The sequence below is a fragment of the Cricetulus griseus genome (assembly GCF_003668045.3).
Source record: "Cricetulus griseus strain 17A/GY chromosome 1 unlocalized genomic scaffold, alternate assembly CriGri-PICRH-1.0 chr1_1, whole genome shotgun sequence".
NCBI classification, from domain to species: domain Eukaryota; kingdom Metazoa; phylum Chordata; class Mammalia; order Rodentia; family Cricetidae; genus Cricetulus; species Cricetulus griseus.
Genome location: NW_023276807.1, coordinates 235,947,882 through 235,962,183, shown reverse-complemented (window position 1 = coordinate 235,962,183; position 14,302 = coordinate 235,947,882).

Here is a 14,302-nt window from a genome sequence, read left to right as displayed (position 1 = left end):
ATAAACTAATGTTAAAATAATAAGCTTTTCTAGTTCCATCCATTTGCCTGTGAATTTCAAGATTCCATTGCTTTTTTTCTACTGAGTAGTATTCCATTGTGTAAATGTACCACATTTTCTCTATCCATTCTTCAGTTGAAGGACATTTAGGTTGAGATCAAAGAGGTGGGGACCAGGTTGGTGAAACCCACAGAAACAGCTGGCCTGAACAAGGGAGAGCACATGGACCGCAGACTGCTATTTGGGAGGCCAGAACGGGACTGATCCAGACCCCTGAACATGATTGTCAATGAGGAGGCCTAGACCGTCTATGGAGTCAACGGTGGATCAGTATTTTTCCCTAGTGTAAGAATGGACTTTGAGAGCCCATTCCACATGAAGGGATGCTCTCTCAGCCTGGACACATGGGGAAGGGCCTAGGTTTGGCCCAGGATGATGTGGTGAACTTTGGGGAGCCCCTGTCAAGGGCCTTTCCATCTCTGGGGAGTGGAGAGGGGATGGGGGCAGGATAGAGGGGGGAGAGGTTTGGGAGGAGGGGAAAAAGAGGGAGAAGGGATTGACATGTGAAGCAGGCTTGTTCCTAATTTGAACTAATAAAAAAATTTTAAAAATAAATAAAAAATAAAAACATAAACTTTTTATAAGAAACTACTGTTAGATAAAAACATTCTATTTCAAGTTTAACCTCTATAAAAACAGTATTTGTTGAATCAATATTCCAAATGGTAAAAAAATAACCACACATTAGGCAAATTTTAGCTGGGGTTGTTATTTAACCCAAATCAGTTTACTTCATCTAATGGCAATACTCCTTTTCTTTGTTTTTTTCTTTATCTTGTATTCTTTAGGTTGAAGAAACTGTGTAAACAAATGGGTATGATTTATTATATATAAAACCTTAAGTGTAGAAACACTGAACAAATATCATAAGATACAGCTAAACTCAGAATTTCACAATTTAGTACACAATTCACAATGTGGAGAAAATATAAATTTAAACAAATATGAGAAAACATAACCACAGGGATGCACAATTTTAGAATTACTCAAACAATGACTGTTCAGAAAAGTCCTTGAAGCCTCAACCCTACACAAAGAAATATAGGCAACTGATTAAAGCTGGGAGCAGGAGAGGTACTCTTCCTCAGGGAAGAACAGAAAACATGGTTGTCCAGTTCCAAATTTTAAGACCTGAAAATATATGTACAAGTAACATTACATATACTGCATAGGTAACATTTAGTAATATTTATGTATATGAAAACAGTTGTTGAAAAGGAAAGCCATGAACTTGTTAGAGGTCAGGAGGAGTGTATGAGATGATATGAAAGACAGAACAGACAAAAATTAATTATATACTTAAAAATAGTATAAAAATATATAGAAGAAAAACAGAAAAGCCTTCTTTTCAGATGAAATATTAATTCAAAGGTGTTTTCTGATTAAATTATTCTGTGAGAGTTAGGAATTAGTATCATACTTGGTAATATTATTCTATTCAGTCCATTTTTGTTAAATTTAATCCAAGACTTACATTTCTTTTTAACATAAATTAAGTATTTCCCTGTGAAACTGAGAGTATTAATTATATAAGCCAAATGTGTTAGAATTCATTCAAGAAAATTTAATTTTCAAAAACTATTGCATTTATACTTCTCTATTCCAAACTTTTCACACAATAAGCTCCTAATTTTTTGAAGAACAATATTGAATTCTCTCTGTATGGATTATTTTCTTATTTTTGAAAATGGCTTTTGACTTATTGAGGTAAACCCCAGATTAAATGCTCAGAATAGGATAAAAATAACATAACTATAAAATTTTATCTAATTTTGAATGCATTCACATACTCATAAAAGGGAACTGATTTGACTGTCATGCTTTTATATTCTAGGGCAAAATGAAAATATTTTCATTACTGAAGAATGAAGTTTAACTCTAAAGGGTTCTAAACTGAAAGTATAGATTATTCAAGTCTAACTTAATGAGCAACCATACATAGTTTTTTTCTCTTACTCTTTGGGGTGCCCTTCTACCCAGCTTCTAAATATATACACTCACAGTGACATACACTCTCTTATGAATGCCTGACCTTAGCTTTCTTTATTTCCAGCCAGCTTTCCTTATTGTAAATTATCTCATCTACATTTTACCTTTGGTTTTTACAATTCTCTAGTTCAGTATATCTTTCTTTATTTCTTTCTCCATAGCTTGCTGTGGAGTTGGGTGGCTGGACCCTAGAGTCCTCCTCCATCTCTTTCTCCTTTTCCTTGATATCACCAAAATAGCTTGTCATTCTGCTCAGCTCCCACTTAAAAACCCTAGCTACCAATGTTTCCTCCCTATGACTTCATGGCAGTTAGTTGTTGACTCAAACTACTGACCCCAGATTTATTTTATTTAATCAAGCAAATGTAACACATCCTTCATCATTAAACTAATATTCCACAGCACATACAAATGTAACATATCTTAAATTAACTGCATAACAACAATATATACATAAAGTAGATAACTGTAGGAATGTGTTATGTAAAAAACGATAAAATGATTGAATACGCAAGTGCTATTTCAAAGGAAATTCAGAGAATGAATCTGGTGTCTTAAAATCTAAGAGCACTTTGTTTTGTGGTGCACTAGGTAATTGTATGCCACTTCAATTATCCTAAGTATTATTTCACAACATGCAATATAGTATTTTGTACTTGAAAAGCACTTTGCAATCATTTGCTAATGAAAAGTATTTATGAAAACTATTCTTTCAACTGTTGTGTTGAGAATGAAAGCTTGAAATTTATCATGAAATAAACAACCTGTCCCCCACTCCAAAAAAGAACCTTAATAGCAGTGCTGATAAGTGAAAAAATACTTACCCTCCCCTAAACCATACAGAGCTTATCAAGTAAAATCAGTCCAAATTGAAACAGTTAAGCAAATCTCTGTGTATGTTAGGCAAACAATGTCAGCACTAAACAATGAATGTTACAGTTTACAAGGCAAAGATATGATCTATTTATAGCGAAACTTGAGTATGCTGTAAGAAAACAATGCAGTTTCATAGAAAATTGACTCTAAATAGGACTCTTTCAGTTTGGAAGAAAAACATAAATATTATATATTGTTTTATATAACTATAATAACTACATATATATTTAGATTTTAAGATAATTACATCATTTTTCCTTTTCTTTTCTTCACCCCAAACCTCTCATATAACATTCCTTTTTCTTCTTCAAATTTGTGATCTCCTTTTTGAGTAATTGTTGTTACATATTACATGTATGTATATGTGCATATACATTAGTGACTACATGAATGTAACTTGCTTATTGTTTAAGGTACTATTTGTATATGCGTTTCATGGCTGAGTATTTGGTATTGAAACACTTCATAAAAACACATTTGAAGGTTAACTTAAACAAAAGTATATTTTCAACAAGCGGAAATGGATAAGAATATGTTCAGAGGGTAGAGATAAAAGAAAAGTGGGAAATTACCAATACAGAGCCAAGTGAAAATATAAGGGTATTTAATAGGGAAAAGCCTTACTTACAGAGTGACCTAGCCAGCCGGTGTGGCAGCATTCTGTACAGCAAGCAAAAAAAGGGAACCAAAAGTGACCAGATACTGACTGCCTCTCACTCTACGTCTCCATGACCATGCCCTCGCAGGCGTGGTCAGGCAGAGCTGTAGCCAGCCCTAAGCAGGCATGGCTACAGGTTTCCCTACAAGTAGATGACACAGATTATGTATGTGTAAGGGGTGGTAAAAGTAATGTCTTGGTTATTACAAGAAGCAACTGAGGAAACAAATGAGTCTCAGATTCCTGCATGGTTGCTACTACTTTTGTATAAACAATTTTTCTTGTAGTCTTTTAACAGACTGGCCCATAGTTGTAGTGAAATATTGGAAAAGGATGTAAGCCAGGGTTCTCAATGTGGGGGTCACTACCCCTTAAGAAGTCAAACATCCCTTTCACAGGGATCACCTAAGACCATCATAAAACACAGATATTTATATTATGAATCATAACAGTAGGAAAATTAAAGTTATGAAGTAGCAATGAAAATAATTTTATGGTTGAGTGTCACCCCAACATGAGGAACTGTGTTAAAGGGTCACAGTATTAGGAGTTTGAGAATCTCTCATCTAAGCAAACTGGAAGGACTTCATGCCAAAGTAGGAAGTTAAAGACAACTGGCATAAAGTGGAGTAGATTTTAGGTAATCTTCAATGTAACAGCATCAAAGCAAAATTAAAGTAGTCCTAAACAAGAGCTAGTTCCAGGACTGCCTCCAAATACACAGATAAACATTGTCTCACAAAACAAATAAACAAACAAAAACTATGATATATGCTTAGCAACTGTAACCAAAAATTTGTATAAGCTTCACCTTCAAACAACATAATCCTTAAATATTGAGCAGTTCAATTATTATACAGATACTCTAAACCCAATATAGAAAACATTCAATTATAAAAAAACCTTCCAGATTCTCCTTACACTTCATTCACTCTGAACATATTTGGACTAATACATTATGAAATTATTCAATTATTCACACAGGTTATTAACGTAAGTTTCTTTTGAAATATATTTAATTTTTGCCCTTTTTGTATCCCAAACATGGTTTCAAATTGCTTGTTATGGCTTTCCAAAGGAAGAAGGTATTTGACTGACTTATTTTTATACCCAAACTTTGCCAATACAATAGGAGAAGACAGTTTTTTTTTATGTGTTCAATATTCCTGTCTTCAATTCTGTAATACTAAATATTATTTTTATTGATTTTCAATAAAGTGATGTCAAAACTGTATACCTGCAGCATTAATAATTGGTATAAATAGTAAAAACCTGTGATCAGATATGGTGTTAATGCTGAAGATCAGAGAAGCAAAGCAGCCAGCACTAGGGAGTTCTCACCTCCACCAATGCTCAAACAAAAGGGGCTATCCTGTCCTCAGATTGCATCTCCAGATTGCATCTGTTTTCTCCAAACCTCAAACTGCACTGAGCTTGGATCTCCTAACAGCTTATATTCCTCCCTAGGGCTGGGACTAAAGGCATGAGATCCAAAGTGTTGAGATCACCTTTGTGTGAGTTCTGTTGCTCTTTTAGACAGGATAAATTTCTTGTGGCTGAGGGTGATCTTGAATTAACAGAGATCACTATGTGTCTGTCTCCCAAGTGCTGGGATGAAAGGTGTCTGTCACCACTACCTGGTCTCCATGGCTAACTAGTGTGGCTAGTTTCACAGTCTGATCTTCAGGCAAGCTTTATTTGTTATATCACATACAAATTATCAACACATATACTACTTAATATTGTCAGATAGGAAAATAATAAGAAATATTATAAAATTGGAAGACAGGTAGAAAAAGAACATTGGAGGAAAAAGATCAACACTGAAATGAGAAACTAGATTCTGCTTTATTTCTGACAATGTGTATCCTATAATAGGCACCATTACTTCCATGTATTGTTAGCTGAAATTTTCTAATGTGTGTGGGTATAGAGAAATCAAACTGCTGTTAACCTGGAAGGATTCTCTCTGCTGGATACATTATATAGTTACAGAAGCTGAAAATTGGGGTGCTAGATGAGAGAAGCCTTTGGCAGTCTTATTCAGCTATAGCCCCTGTAAGCTACCAAAATGATCAGCCAGACAATAATGTCCATTGTTGCAATGATGGCCTTAACCTTATGTGAGTACCAACCACTTTCTGATTTTAGACATTTCACTAGAGGAAACTTTTACCTAAGGTTGTAAATCAGGGAAAGTGCCCAGGGCTGGAGAGCCCATAAGCCTGAGGAGATAAACTACCATTATTTTGCTAAATGTGCACATTATCAAACTGCTCTCTAAAGCCAAAACAAACATATTTCCTTGACCACGGATTAGTAAAGCTCTTACTCCTCATCAGTGGAACTTCCCTTAATACAGAGTGTCATAAATGACCAAGTGAAAAGAATAAGTCTTAATGGCAGAACTCAGCCACAAATGGGACATCTATATTACAGTTCCTTCCCCTCAAGATGCCAAAACCAACTTTTGTTCTAGATTGCTTATGTTGCTATAAAAACAAAGTCATGACAAGGGAAACTTGGGAAAGGAAAGGGTTTACTTCATTACTCTGACCACAATCAATCTCAGAGGGAAGTGAGGGCAGGAGCTTAAGGCAGGGCTTATCAGCATTCACTCATAAAGACTGGAGAGATGGAGGGATGATCACAATACATTAACAAATAATGAATAAAAATATTACAACAAAGATATTTTCTAATGATTTTTTCTGCCTTCCCTTCCTATGTTTTTATAATTTTGTAACTTCCTTTACTCTCATCTAAATTTCTATTCTTTCAGATAGTAACATAATATGTATACATACATATGCCCACATACACACACACATTAACTTTTATCAATTCTTTGTGATTTCTCACTATGTTTATTTATTTACCCAAATCTAAATCATCTCACCATAGTCCATCTCACTCTAAGTCCCTACATCCACCCCCTGAAAAGAAGACAACCAACAACACTAAAAAGAGAGTGAGAGAGAGAAAGAAATCTTATATTGGAAACTGTGATGTACCACTGTATGTCATGCAGTAAGCTCATTTTGCTCAAACATCTTCACTTGAAAGTGCTCATTGCAAGAGCCATTCGTCTGGTTTGAGGCCTCTGGCTTCTGATGCGCTATCAATACTGGATCTCCACCAGCACTACTCTTGGATATTCTGTTGTTGCCTTGTATCTCTTCATGTCCTCTAGCAGATCATAAATGTGGTAGATGTTGGGAATGAGCCAACTCAAAGCCCTGGAACTAGGTGGTAGCCAAGTGGTCAGCTTGACAGTTCTCCTGCATCTGTGCCACCATGTCCAGCTCTTCTGCTTTGCCCAGGTGAGGAATAAGACTAGCTCTTCTTCCCGTGGCAGCTGGCAACGGATTGCACCAGCTCTCCCTCACTTATGTCATCAGCCCAGCTTTTCCCTCAGCCACACTACCAGGGACAGCTCTCCAGTCCTGCCCCAGCAATTGACAGGGCCAGCTCTACAGCTGTCTGGCTCTTCACCTCAGCCAGGCCTAGTATGATGTCCAGGGTAGATCTCCCAAATATTACACCCAGCAAAAGAACTGGGCAGTTCACCTGCTCTCATGCTCCTGGGGCAAGTTTTCCTATACTGGTCCATGCTAGGGGTGGCACCAGATCACCCACCTGCCCCCAGAGGTGACAGGCAGTGTATGGGATGGTTTAGGTCCTGGCTAAAGGTGTGCCTGACCACACCTGCAAGGGCATGGTCAGGGTGACATAGGGAAAGTTTAAGAGTGAGGGCTGTTTATGTGGTTGCCCTGCTTTCGTTTTTGTCTTTGGCTTGCTGTATTGACTCTGCCCTGCCAGATGGCTAGGTCACTCTGTAAGTAAGGCTTTTCCCTATTAAATTCCCTTGTATTTTTACCTGGCTCCACATTGGTAATTTCCCACATTATCTGGTTGTCATGGGTGGGATATTGCAATCCTAGGCCCCATTTAGAAGACTCTGTGGGTCCCACCTGGATGGCAGACTAGGCCAGGAAAGCGCTCCCTGTCTCCACAGGTGCTCCTGGATTGCAGACAACCCACTGCACCACACAAGCACATTCCAGCTGCTGCTGAGCTGCTCAGGACCATCTGCCCAGATGGGAAAGTTCTCCAGACCTCCCACGGTTTTACAACCATGGACACAGGACCAGCCCAAACTGGAGCCTACCCATGCTCAGAGGCCTCCTGCCCTTGAACTGAATAGGCCTCAGGAGTAGTTCTTGGCTTTCAGCAGGGTCCACAGCTTCCCCTGACCACAGCAGCCGTAAAGCCGAGTCTCTTTCAGTGGTTGAGGTTGCAAGGCCGTTCACTTCTAGCTAACGCACAGCCGCATGTATGACCTAAGCTCCACCCCCACGGTTGCCATCTTGCCTGACCCTCCATTGCCAAAAGCCACATAGACTAACGGAATGCCTGCACCACCTGCTGGTTAAAGATAGTTACTGCATCTGGAGTAGAAATCATCAGATAAAATCATGGCAGAATATTTATCATTTGTTAAAATTGGTAATATTTTTGCTTATTATGTGAATTCGATGTTTGAGGAGGACACTAATCTGCCAATTACCTGCCTATATGAAGTAATGGCAGTTAGCTTGCTGGTACAAATAACATTAATAACCAGAGCACTCAGGAACAGGGACAAAGATAACCTCACCACCTGCTTACATCAAATAACAGCTTTATGCAATGAGGTTTTGGAGAACAGATTAGGTCATGCCAAAATTGTGCAGAAAGTGGAACAGAAATTGGATGATAAGCTTGGCTCTCTGCCCAATAAGCTAAAGACAGAGCTGTCTGTTACCCAAGATGAGATGCAGCATATTTATAAGATAAACACAAAGAGATCCTCCATGTCTGAGGCATTAGAGGCTAGGCTGTCTGTCGTTACCCAGCATGTCTCAGCCTTAACCCATGAGGTTCGTCCTGAGTTGGGGGGTGTGGACCTGGAAACTCCTAGCATCCCAGCTGTGATAAAGACCAAACACAGGCATCTTGTCATCTTTAGAGAGCTCTCAGATCCATGTTGTGAAACTAGAGTCTTTTCTTTATTTGCCATCCTTTCAGCTATTTCATAACCATCCTTCCATGACCAGGAGCAAAACATTTCTGTCCTTCTTCTCATCTCCCCTTGATCACTCCTAACTCTCCCTAGTTACTTATATCTTGCCCCTCTGCCCAGGTGCATGCCTATTCAGATGCTTAGGCCTAATAGAGATGCAAATTAGGAGGCATCTTATACTGAGGCTATGATAAGCAATAATAGACTTGCTGGAGTTAGCAATACAATAGTGACCATATACTGTCCCTATGCAGGAAAGCAGCATGAAAAACACCTGGGATAATGTTTGTGAGCCAGGAGAATGCCTAAAAGCTTATACCAGAATAGCACAGTGACCCACAGAACAGTTCCAAGACTTCTTACAAAGGTTAACTAGGGTAGTAGAATTAAAGGTAACAGATCCAGAAACAAGGCAATCAATTATATATACAATAGCTTATGAAAATGCAAACCCAATATGCAAAAGACCACATTTTCCTTTAAAGATCAGATCAGCTCCGCTAGAAGAATGGGTTTGCATGCAGCCAACATTGACTATAATGTGCCACATACTGGAGCTTGGGTAGGATAATCCATCTCGAAAGGATTCAAAAGGCAAAAGGAGACTAAAAGTAATAGAGGTGAGGACACAAGGGCTTGGGAAGTAGAAGCACCTTACAGATGTCAGCATAGGTACCAAGAGGCTAGAGGTTTACTACTATGAACCAGAATCATGGGTAGGAAGAGCCTTCCCTAAGGCACCAGGAACCTAGATGTTTCAGCTGTGGTAGAATGGGACATATCAAGAGAAACTGTAGACAAACGAATTCTAACAATGTCTCATGAAGAAGGCCACTGCCTTCTGGATTGTGTAGAAGATGTGGTAAGGGCAGGCACTGGACAAATGAATGTAGATCAACCAAGGACATGCAAGGAAACCCGTTAAGGCTGGGAAACTCTGAGGGGGCCCTCCAGAATTCCCCCACATTGAGAAAGGTCTGGTCATTCCCTGTAACAGTGGAAGACAATCACTCACAGGATGAATAGATAATTTTTTGCCTATTGTGAAAAATGATACTGCTCTAGATGGTAGTTTGAATAGTGATGAAGAATCAAGTGTGAATGGATAAAATGAGAAACACACATTTTGACAAATATCTATTAATGATAAAAGGTCTCAGTTGAAAGTGAAAATTTAATAACATAGTTAATACTGGCTTAGTAGTCACTGGGGCAGATGTGACTATTAGTACCCAAATGTCCTGGCCTCAGAGATGACCTCTTAGAGAGGCGAATGTACAATTTTAGGAATTGGAACTCTATCTGGAATTTGACAAAGTGTTCCCTCAGTGGTCTGCATTGGACCGGAAGGACAAAAAGGAATACTGAAACCATATGTGGCAGATATAGCTATAAATCTCTAGGGCCGTGATCTCTTACAGCAATGGAATACTCAGATTAATATTCCTCCAGTGTCAGATACAAATTATGTAAAATCTTTAGACAGTAGAAAAGATCTGGTAAGATGCTATGGAAAACGGTTACCAACCATCCAGGCTGTACAGAAAATAGGTACAAATGAGGGACCTTCAGAGGAGCCAAAGTGGCTTACAGATTAACCTGTTTGGGTAGGACAATGGCCTATGACCTCTGAGAAGCTAGAGGTTTTCGAAAAGTTAGTACAAGAACAGCTAGATCCTGGATATACAGAGAAATCTATCAGCCCTTGGAATTCTCCTGTATTTGTTATCAAAAAGGAGTCAGGTAAGTGGAGAATGCTGACAGATCTGAGAGCCATAAATAAGGTAATTCAACCAATGGGCTCTCAGCAACCTGGAATGCAGTTGCCTTCGTTGATACCTAAAGGATGGCCTATCATAGTCATTGATCTGAAAGATTTTTTTTTCACAATACCATTACAGGAAAATGATAGGAAAAAATTTGCAGTTACTGTACCACCTCTTAATAATTCAAATCCAGTTAGGAGATATGATTTGAGGGGTTTGCAACAAGGAATGCTAGATAGTCCTATTTGTGTCAGCACTTTGTACAGCAACCTTCAGAAATAATTCGTAAGAAATTTTCACAATCTCTTGTTTATCATTACTTTTTATCATTTATCATTTATCATTACTTTTTATCATTACATCACAATCTCTTGTTTATCATTATTCTTTTATCAGATTCTAATAAGGAAACTTTGGAAAGTAGGTTTGAAGTGGTAAAGGAGGCTCTGCCTCATTGGGGATTACAGATTTCCCCAGAAAAGATACAAAGAGGACATTCTATTAACTATTTAGGTTAGAAGGTAGATTTCGAAAGAATCAGGCCACAGCAGGTACAAATTAGGAGAGGTTGTTATCAAACTCTTAATTCTCTTCAGAAATTATTAGGGGAAATTTCTCAATTACAGACGATTATTGGGGTAGAAGGACATGACTTAAAGCATTTAAAAATGGCCCTTAAAGGTGATAAGGACCTAAACAGTCTGAGAATATTATCTGCTGAACCAGAAAAATAGTTACAATGGGTAGAAAACAGAATATTGGATGCACATGTAAATCAGAAATACCTTGATTTAGGCTGTATTCTGGTTATCTTGCCATCCAGAGAATAGTCTTCTGGGATTATGATGCAGAGGGAAGACACCATATTGGAGAGGATATTTCTGACACATAAATAGAATAAAAAGTTAAAGACATATATAGAAAAGATTTCTGATTTGATTCCAAAGGGCAAATTAAGACTTCTTCAACTGACTGGAAAAGATCCAGCAGAAATTATAGTACATTTAACTAATGAGGAAATTTCCTCCTTATGGAAGGATAATGAATATTGTTAAATAGCTCTTACTGACTTTTTGGGAACGATTAGCAACACTTATCCCCAAACTGACAGAATTAAATTCATAAAAAAACACAGTCTGAATTCTTCCATGTATTGTAATACAAACTCCCATTTCTGGAGTTCTTACCATCTACACTGATGCCAACAAATCAGGTAAGGCAGGTTATAAAGCAGGTGAGGTAAGTAAAGTAGTTCAAAGTCCATATACATCTGTACAAAAGACAGAATTATATGCAATTCTTATGGTACTCATGGATTTTACAGAACCTCTCAACATAGTTAGTGATTCTCAATATACAGACAGAGTCGGGTTACACATTGAGACTGCAGAATTTCTTTCTGACCTAAACTCATTGTTTCTAAAATTACAGGAAACAATCAGAAACAGAAGTAATCCTCTATACATTACACATATCAGATCCCATAGGGGTCTGACAGGCCCACTAGCACAAGGCAATGATGAGAATGATCATTTGTAAATTGGAAGTGTGTTAGATGCCTCATAATTTCATAAGAAACATCATGTAAATAGCTAACGTTTGAAAAAGGACTTCTCCATTACTTGGCAACAAGCCAAGGAGATATTGAGAAACTGTCATAGTTGTTCTTTTTATAATCAAACACCATTGCCACCAGTTTTTAATACTAAGGGAATAATGGAAAATGAGGTTTGGCATATGGATGTCTTTCACTTTGCAGAATTTAGAAATTTAAAACATGTGTATCATACTATAGACACATTCTCATGTTTCCAATTGGCTACTGCTCTTAACTCTGAAAAAGCTGATTCTGTTATTACACACCTGCTAGAGGTGATGGCAGTTATGGGTATACCTGCACAAATAAAAACTGACAATGCTCCAGAATATATTTCCACAAATTTGGAACAGTTTTTCAAATATTATAACATAAAGCATGTCACTGGTATACCACACAATCCTACAAGACAAGAAGTGGTTGAGAGATCTAATAGAATACTTAAGGAGATGCTCATCAAACAAGATTGGAAGATTAAACTCCCAAAACATAGGTTGCATTATAATTTATTAAGACTAAACTTTCTTAATGCCAATTTAAAAGGACAAATAGCTGAGGAAAGAATGGATTGTGGAAAAAAACTGCTGAAATGAATCAGCCGGTATACTTCAAAGATGCACTAACCTCTGTATGGAAACCAGGACATGTGTTATGGTGGGGAAGGGGTTTTGCATTGGTTTCCACAGGAGAAAAACAACTTTGGATACTGTCAAAGTAGATCAAGATTCAAGTCTAAAAAGACAAACCTCTCAATGAGGGCAAATGGCAGGTATTCTCCTAATGTATATCTCATAAACTAAATAGAAACCTCCCAAAGGAAAGGGAAGTGTTTTGCTTTTATCTTCACAGGAAAACTCATCTCCAGAAGTCAAAGGACACTGCATGGGTTTACACCTAAAAAGAGAAGGTAGCTATAACCATCAGAAAAAAGGAATGTGCCATACGGTAAACTTTACAGCTGTCTCTCAGAGAACTGTATTTCTCTTTATTTCCTAGTCCCTATTCAATTAAACCAATCCTGGATTTAAAGGTGGATTTGTCTTTCCTCCTCTGAAATCCAAGCACATTGTTTAACTAAACTTTAGAATTACTGTAGTGTATCAAGAAGCCAATTGAGAATTCTTCTCATAATTGAAGAATTTGGGTACTGTCTTTGTCTTTTCTTGACTCTTTCTTTCAAGGTGTACACCCTGTCATAATTGTTATGCTCCTATGGTTGCCTTATCTAGTATGCATGCTTATACAAGCAAACATTTCTCTGCTAACATTTATGTTTCAGTCTCACACAGCCAATGAAGACCTGCCTGACAGCAATCCCTGGATGCCCCAGAAAGAAAATGGGCCAGACCTCCTCGACTGCTCTGGATCAAATTGCTCCATTTCAACTGACACTCCAGCCAGAGCTTCAGGTATTGACTTCAATAAAGTTGAGGATTTCAATCGGGATCTTCAATCAAACGAATCCCATCTAACATGGACTGGATACAATACATTCAAGACGTTGACTATACTAACATTTTCATCCTACAGGACCCCACAAGGCTATCACCATCCCATTTCAGCTGGAAGTAACTTGGAGGATGCTATGCCTCCTTCCCCCCATTGTTGTCTGTTACAATAAATCTTTCTGCCAAATGCCGCCTAAGCCCCACCGCCATGTGTGAGCTTTATGCCAGCTGCCTGCCCGAGTTAGGCCCAAATGAATACACAGAAAGACTTGTATTAGGTTCAATGCTGCTTGGCCAATGACTAGGATTCTCATCTGTTAGCTCAGTCTTAACTATCATAAACCTATATATTTTATAAGACTTATCTTATCGGACGCCTTATTGGCATCGCTCCTTGTTGGTGGATCACATTGTACTTCGGGAGGAGGCAAAGGGGAAAGAGGGACCCTTCCTGTTTCTCCTTTACTTAAATATGTGTCTCCTTGCTATGTCACTTCCTGCCTGGATCACACTTCTCTACTACATTTCCCAGAATCCTCTTTGACTCCTAGTCCCGTCTACTTGCTGTCTCATTGGCCAAACAGTATTTTATTTAACAATCAATAAGATAAACATACACAGAAGTACTTCCCCCATCAGTTGTCCCTTAGGGTGGGTAGCATATTTACCTATTTGGGTATAGCTTCCTATTGATTATGGTTGGGATTGGGAGGAGGTATTCAGGCTTGGAGACCTCTTTCAGATCACTTTAGTGTTTAGTTAAAATAGTTAGTTAGGATGAGACATAAGCAGATTGTTGCATCTTCTTATATTTCACCTTTATGATTGTTAATTTTGGATACT